Here is an 8,329-nt window from a genome sequence, read left to right as displayed (position 1 = left end):
TGTGCCGCCGATTCCTGAACTTGCTTGCACAGCGGGCATAAGTGACAATTTGGCCACCCACGGCGTTGTAGCCTGTCAGCTGTCCAAATCCTGTTGTTGATGACCAACCAAGCAAAAAACTTGCATTTGGGAGGAGCCCAGTTCTTCCAGACAATTTGGTTCATGTCCATGTCCATCAGACCAAGGAATTGGGCACTGTAGGCCGTGGCCGCGGAGTACTGGCCATCTTTGGAGAACTTCCACGAGATCGAATCCTCCATGCCGGGGTTTAGCTGAATGTGGGAAAGCCTTTCCCAAAGGACAGCAAACTAGGAGATGTGGTCAATAGAGATGCCCGAAGAAATGACCAGCTGGGAGATCCAATAACCATTATGCAAGGCCTTTTGAACCGAACACATCTTCTTTCTGGAAATATCATAAAGTTTTGGGGCCACATCCTTCGGCCTCAAACCATCAAGCCAGGTCGATTCCCAGAAGGATGCCCGAAGGCCATTGCCCACCATGACCTTGGTTGCCGCAGCGAAGATGTTCCGGTCGTTCTTATCACATGGGGTTCCCAAACCCACCCAAGGCTTGGCCGGGACTTGCCATTTGAACCACAGCCACCGCAGCCGGAGAGCAGAGGCAAACTTTGCGAGGTGAAGCACACCTAACCCACCAAGCAGCTTTGATCTACACACCTGCTCCCAGTTTATCTTACATTTGCCACCCGTGACCTTGTCACATCCAGCCCAAAGAAAGGCCCTCTGGAGAGCGTCAATCTTCTCCATAACTTCAACCGGGAGATTTAGGGTTCTCATGTAGTAGATGGCGATTGCCATGATAACCGACTTGACTAGCACCGTCCGCCCCGGAGCAGCAATGTGCTTCCCTACCCACGGAGTAAGCTGAGTCGCGATCTTGTCCTCGAGAGGTTGAAAATGAATTCTTTTTAGACGCTTGACCGACAAAGGTAAACCAAGATACTTCATCGGGAAGGTGGAACGTTGTGCCGGGAAGGAGTGGAGAATGTTCGTCAAGTCCGAGTTATCGCACCGAATGGGGGCAACAAAGCTTTTGGCACAGTTTGTGATCAAACCAGAGATCTCGCCAAATTGAGCAAGGGTGCCGGCGAAATATTTGACATCCTCCTTGATTGGAGTTAGAAAAACAGCAGCGTCATCTGCATATAATGAGGCCCGGATGGCCAAAGTCTGTCGCCCAATAGGGTGGAGATGCCCCTGTGTGGCAGCCTTCTCGAGGATGTGGCGGAGCGGATCAATGGCCAACACGAACAACAGTGGGGAGAGGGGATCTCCCTGCCGCAGACCGCGACCAAGCTTGAAGGGGTTGCCAGGTATGCCATTAAGTAGGACATGCGAAGAGGCCATTGACAGCAGGGTGGAACCCCAGCCTTTGAACCTAGGTGGGAATCCAAGATGATTGAGCAAGTCCAGAAGGAAATCCCACCGCACAGAGTCAAAGGCTTTTTTTATGTCGAGTTTAAAGAGAAGGGCCGGCGTCTTGTTACGGTGGAAGCGTCTTGCGAGGTTGCGCACATAAGTGAAGTTGTCGTGGATACATATTTTTTTAATGAATGCACTTTGGGCTTGTGAAACAAGATCATTCATGTGGGGGGCTAGCCGATTGGACATCATCTTTGCAATGAGCTTAGCGATGGCATGGATGAGACTGATGGGGCGGAAGTCAACAATGTCTTCGGCGCCATCCTTCTTAGGGATAAGGGCAATATCAACAGAATTCAGCCAATGGAAGTGAGTGTCATGTAAGTCAGAGAAGTGGTTGATGGCCATCATGATATCCGCTTTGATGGTGTCCCAACATGCCTTGAAGAAAGCCCCTATGAAACCATCAGGGCCCGGCGCCTTATCGCCCGGCATTGCAAAAACCGCCGCCTTTGCTTCCTCTTCGATGAATGCATCGTCCAGCTCATGTAAGTCACATGTGGGGGTATGGAGGATTGCCCAGTTTATATCAATCAAATGCGAGGGGGCCTTTTTTGGCAATGTTCTTGAAGTGGTTGTGGCCAATACGTTCTTTTTCATCATGCGTGATGACCCAGCCAAGGTTGTGCTTGAGACGGTGAATGAAGTTTTTCCGCCGACGATGATTGATGCGCGGGTGGAAATACCGGGTGTTGGCATCTCCTTCCTTGAGGTTTGTGATTCGCGAGTTTTGGCGTTTTCTAGCCTTCTCGAGCACCGCCAATCCAATGATCCTTCTTTTCAGCCTTTTACGGAGATCTCTCTCATCCTAACTTAACTCTCTCAGCTCCTGAGCTATATCAAGGTGAAGAATGACCTCCATGTTGGGGAACGTAGCAATAATTCAAAATTTTCTACGCATCACCAAGATCAATCTATGGAGTTTACTACAAACGAGAGGGGAGGAGTGCATCTACATACCCTTGTAGATCGCGAGCGGAAGCGTTCAAGAGAACGGGGTTGATGGAGTCGTACTCGTCGTGATCCAAATCACCGATGATCCAAGCGCCGAACGGACAGCACCTCCGCATTCAACACACGTACGGAGCGGTGACATCTCCCACGCCTTGATCCAGCAAGGAGGAAGGAGAGGTTGAGGAAGAAGGCTCCAACAGCAGCACGACGGCGTGGTGGTGGTGGAGTGACAGTTCTCCGGCAAGGCTTCGCCAAGCTCGCGCGGAGGAGGAGAGGTGTTGGAGAGGGGAGGGGCTGCGCCTTGGATGTTGTGTTGCAGCCCTCCCCTCACCCCTCTATTTATAGGGAGAAGGGGGAAGGGGGCCGGCCCCTCTAGATGAGATCTAGAGGGGGGGCGGCGGCCAAGGGGGGAGGTGGCTTGCCCCCCAAGCAAGGGGGGCGCCCCCTTTAGGGTTCCCCCAAACCCTAGGCGCATGGGCCCTAGGGGGTTTGGCGCCCCAGCCCACTTAGGGGCTGGTTCCCTTCCACCTACAGCCCATAAGGCCCTCCGGGGCAGGTGGACCCCCGGAACCCCTTCGGTGGTCCCGGTACAATACCGGCATACCCCCGAACACTTTCGGTGACCGTATGGCGACTTCCCATATATAAATCTTTACCTCCGGACCATTCCGGAACTCCTCGTGACGTCCGGGATCTCATCCGGGACTCCGAACAACATTCGGTAATCACATACAAACCTTCCTTATAACCCCTAGCGTCATCGAACCTTAAGTGTGTAGACCCTACGGGTTCGGGAATCATGCAAACATGACCGAGACACCTCTCTAGACAATAACCAACAGCGGGATCTAGATACCCATGTTGGCTCCCACATGTTCTACGATGATCTCATCAGATGAACCACGATGTCGAGGATTCAAGCAATCCCTTATACAATTCCCTTTATCAATCAGTACGTTACTTGCCCGAGATTCGATCGTCGGTATCCCAATACCTCGTTCAATCTCGTTACCGGCAAGTCACTTTACTCGTTCCGTAATGCATGATCCCGTGACTAACTACTTAGTCACATTGAGCTCATTATGATGATGCAATACCGAGTGGGCCCAGAGATACCTCACCGTCATACGGAGTGACAAATCCCAGTCTCGATCCGTGCCAACCCAACAGACACTTTCGGAGATACCTGCAGTGCACCTTTATAGCCACCCAGTTACGTTGTGACGTTTGGTACACCCAAAGCATTCCTACGGTGTCCGGGAGTTGCACGATCTCATGGTCTAAGGAAATGATACTTGACATTAGAAAAGCTTTAGCAAACGAACTACACGATCTAGTGCTATGCTTAGGATTTGGGTCTTGTCCATCACATCATTCTCCTAATGATGTGATCCCGTTATCAATGACATCCAATGTCCATGGTCAGGAAACCGTAACCATCTATTGATCAACGAGCTAGTCAACTAGAGGCTCACTAGGGACACGTTATGGTCTATGTGTTCACACATGTATTACGATTTCCGGATAACACAATTATAGCATGAACAATAGACAATTATCATGAACAAGGAAATATAATAATAACCATTTTATTATTGCCTCTAGGGCATATTTCCAACAATCTCCCACTTGCACTAGAGTCAATAATCTAGTTACATTGTGATGAATCGTACACCCATAGAGTTCTGGTGTTGATCATGTTTCGCTCGTGGAAGAGGTTTAGTCAATGGATCTGCGACATTCAAATCCGTATGTACTTTACAAATATCTATGTCTCCATTTTGAACATTTTCACGAATGGAGTTGAAGCGACGCTTGATGTGCCTGGTCTTCTTGTGAAACCTGGGCTCCTTGGCAAGGGCAATAGCTCCAGTGTTGTCATAGAAGAGAGTCATCGGCCCCGATGCATTAGGAATAACTCCTAGGTCGGCAATGAACTCCTTCATCCAGATTGCTTCATGTGCTGCCTCCGAGGCTGCCATGTACTCTGCTTCACATGTAGATCCCGCCACGACGCTTTGCTTGCAACTGCACCAGCTGACTGCCCCACCATTCAAAATATACACGTATCCGGTTTGTGACTTAGAGTCATCCAGATCTGTGTCGAAGCTAGCATCGATGTAACCTTTTACGACGAGCTCTTCGTCACCTCCATAAACGAGAAACATATCCTTAGTCCTTTTCAGGTACTTCAGGATGTTCTTGACCGCTGTCCAGTGTTCCATGCCGGGATTACTTTGGTACCTTCCTACCAAACTTACGGCAAGGTTTACATCAGGTCTGGTACACAGCATGGCATACATAATAGACCCTATGGCCGAGGCATAGGGGACGACACTCATCTTTTCTATATCTTCTGCCGTGGTCGGGCATTGAGCCGTGCTCAATCTCACACCTTGCAATACAGGCAAGAACCCCTTCTTGGACTGATCCATATTGAACTTCTTCAATATCTTGTCAAGGTATGTGCTTTGTGAAAGACCTATGAGGCGTCTCGATCTATCTCTATAGATCTTGATGCCTAATATGTAAGCAGCTTCTCCAAGGTCCTTCATTGAAAAACACTTATTCAAGTAGGCCTTTATACTTTCCAAGAATTATATATCATTTCCCATTAATAGTATGTCATCCACATATAATATGAGAAATGCTACATAGCTCCCACTCACTTTCTTGTAAACACGGGCTTCTCCATAAGTCTGTGTAAACCCAAACGCTTTGATCATCTCATCAAAGCGGATGTTCCAACTCCGAGATGCCTGCACCAGCCCATAGATTGAGCGCTGGAGCTTGCATACTTTGTTAGCATTCTTAGGATCGACAAAACCTTCCGGCTGCATCATATACAATTCTTCCTTAAGGAAGCCGTTAAGGAACGCCGTTTTGACGTCCATTTGCCATATTTCATAATCGTAGAATGTGGAAATTGCTAACATGACTCGGACGGACTTCAGCTTAGCTACGGGTGAGAAGGTCTCATCGTAGTCAACTCCTTGAACTTGTCGTTAACCCTTAGCGACAAGTCGAGCTTTATAGATGGTAACATTTCCATCCGCGTCCGTCTTCTTCTTAAAGATCCATTTATTTTCTATCGCTCGCCCATCATCGGGCAAGTCTGCCAAAGTCCATACTTTGTTTTCATACATGGATCCTATCTCGGATTGCACGGCTTCAAGCCATTTGTTGGAATCTGGGCCCACCATTGCTTCTTCATAGTTCGAAGGTCCACCGTTGTCCAACAACATGATTTCCAGGACAGGGTTGCCGTACCACTCTGGTGCGGAACGTGTCCTTGTGGAACTACGAAGTTCAGTGGTAACTTGATCATGATCATCATCATTAACTTCCTCTCTAGTCGGTGCAGGCACCACAGAAACATTTTCTTGTGCTGCGCTACTTTCTGGTTCGAGAGGGGTCATCTCATCAAGTTCCACTTTCCTCCCACTTACTTCTTTCGAGAGAAACTCTTTCTCCAGAAAGGACCCGTTCTTGGCAATGAAGATCTTGCCTTCGGATCTGAGGTAGAAGGTATACCCAATGGTTTCCTTAGGGTATCCTATGAAGGCGCATTTTTCCGACTTGGGTTCGAGCTTTTTAGGTTGAAGTTTCTTGACATAAGCATCGCATCCCCAAACTTTAAGAAACGACAGCTTAGGTTTCTTTCCAAACCATAATTCATACGGTGTCGTCTCAACGGATTTCGACGGAGCCCTATTTAAAGTGAATGCGGTAGTCTCTAAAGCATAACCCCAGCATGATAGCGGTAGATCGGTAAGAGACATCATAGATCGCACCATATCCAATAGAGTGCGATTACGACGTTCGGACACACCATTACGCTGAGGTGTTCCAGGCGGCGTGAGTTGTGAAACAATTCCACATTTCCTGAAGTGTGTGCCAAATTCGTGACTCAAATATTACCCTCCACGATCTGATCGTAAGAACCTTATTTTCCTGTCACGTTGATTCTCAACCTCACTCTGAAATTCCTTGAACTTTTCAAAGGTCTCAGACTTGTGTTTCATTAAGTAGACATACCCATATCTACTCAAGTCATCAGTGAGGGTGAGCACATAATGATAGCCACCGCGAGCCTCAACGCTCATTGGACCACACACATCAGTATGTATGATTTCCAATAAGTTGGTTGCTCGCTCCATTGTTCCGGAGAACGGAGTCTTGGTCATTTTGCCCATGAGGCATGGTTCGCACGTGTCAAACGATTCATAATCAAGAGACTCCAAAAGTCCATCTGCATGGAGTTTCTTCAAGCGTTTGACACCAATGTGACCAAGGCGGCAGTGCCACAAGTATGTGGGACTATCATTATCAACCTTGCATTTCTTGGCATTCACACTATGAATATGTGTAACGTCACATTCGAGATTCATTAAGAATAAACCATTGACCAGCGGGGCATGACCATAAAACATATCTCTCATATAAATAGAACAACCATTATTCTCGGATTTAAATGAGTAGCCATCTCGCAATAAACGAGATCCAGATACAATGTTCATGCTCAAAGCTGGCACTAAATAACAATTATTGAGGTTTAAAACTAATCCTGTAGGTAAATGTAGAGGTAGCGTGCCGACGGCGATCACATCGACCTTGGAACCATTCCCGACGCGCATCGTCACCTCGTCCTTTGCCAGTCTCCGCTTATTCCGCAGCTCCTGCTTTGAGTTACAAATATGAGCAACCGCACCGGTATCAAATACCCAGGAGCTACTACGAGCGCTGGTTAGGTACACATCAATAACATGTATATCACATATACCTTTGGTATTGCCGGCCTTCTTATCCGCTAAGTACTTGGGGCAGTTCCGCTTCCAGTGACTGTTTCCCTTGCAATAAAAGCACTCAGTCTCAGGCTTGGGTCCATTCTTTGTCTTCTTCCCGGCAGCTTGCTTACCGGGCGCGGCAACTCCCTTGCCTTTCTTGAACTTAGTGGTTTTATTCACCATCAACACTTGATGTTCCTTTTTGATCTCCACCTCCGCTGATTTCAGCATTGAATATACCTCAGGAATGGTCTTTTCCATCCCCTGCATATTGAAGTTCATCACAAAGCTCTTGTAGCTAGGTGGGAGCGACTGAAGGATTCTGTCAACGACCGCGTCATCCGGGAGATTAACTCCCAGCTGAGACAAGCGGTTGTGCAACCCAGACATTTTGAGTATGTGTTCGCTGACGGAACTATTCTCCTCCATCTTACAACTGTAGAACTTGTCGGAGACTTCATATCTCTCGACCCGAGCATGAGCTTGGAAAACCATTTTCAGCTCTTGGAACATCTCATATGCTCCATGCTGCTCGAAACGCTTTTGGAGCCCCGGTTCTAAGCTGTAAAGCATGCCGCACTGAACCAGGGAGTAATCATCAACACGTGTTTGCCAAGCGTTCATAACGTCTTGGTTTGCTGGGGCGGGTGCTTCACCTAGCGGTGCTTCAAGGACATATACTTTCTTGGCAGCTATGAGGATGATCCTCAAGTTCCGGACCCAGTCTGTATAGTTGCTACCATCGTCTTTCAGCTTGGTTTTCTCTAGGAACGCGTTGAAGTCGAGGTTGACATTAGCGTGGGCCATTTGATCTACAAGACATATTGTAAAGATTTTAGACTAAGTTCATGATAATTAAGTTCATCTAATCAAATTATTAATGAACTCCCACTCAGGCAGACATCCCTCTAGTCATCTAAGTGATACATGATCCGAGTCAACTAGGCCGTGTCTGATCATCACGTGAGACGGACTAGTCATCATCGGTGAACATCTTCATGTTGATCGTATCTGCTATACGACTCATGCTCGACCTTTCGGTCTCTTGTGTTCCGAGGCCACGTTTGTACATGCTAGGCTCGTCAAGTCAACCTAAGTGTATTGCGTGTGTAAATCTGGCTTACACCCGTTGTATGCGAACGT

Source organism: Aegilops tauschii, chromosome 2 (genome assembly GCF_002575655.3).
Source record: "Aegilops tauschii subsp. strangulata cultivar AL8/78 chromosome 2, Aet v6.0, whole genome shotgun sequence".
NCBI classification, from domain to species: Eukaryota; Viridiplantae; Streptophyta; class Magnoliopsida; order Poales; family Poaceae; genus Aegilops; species Aegilops tauschii.
Note: the sequence above shows the minus strand (reverse complement) of the source record.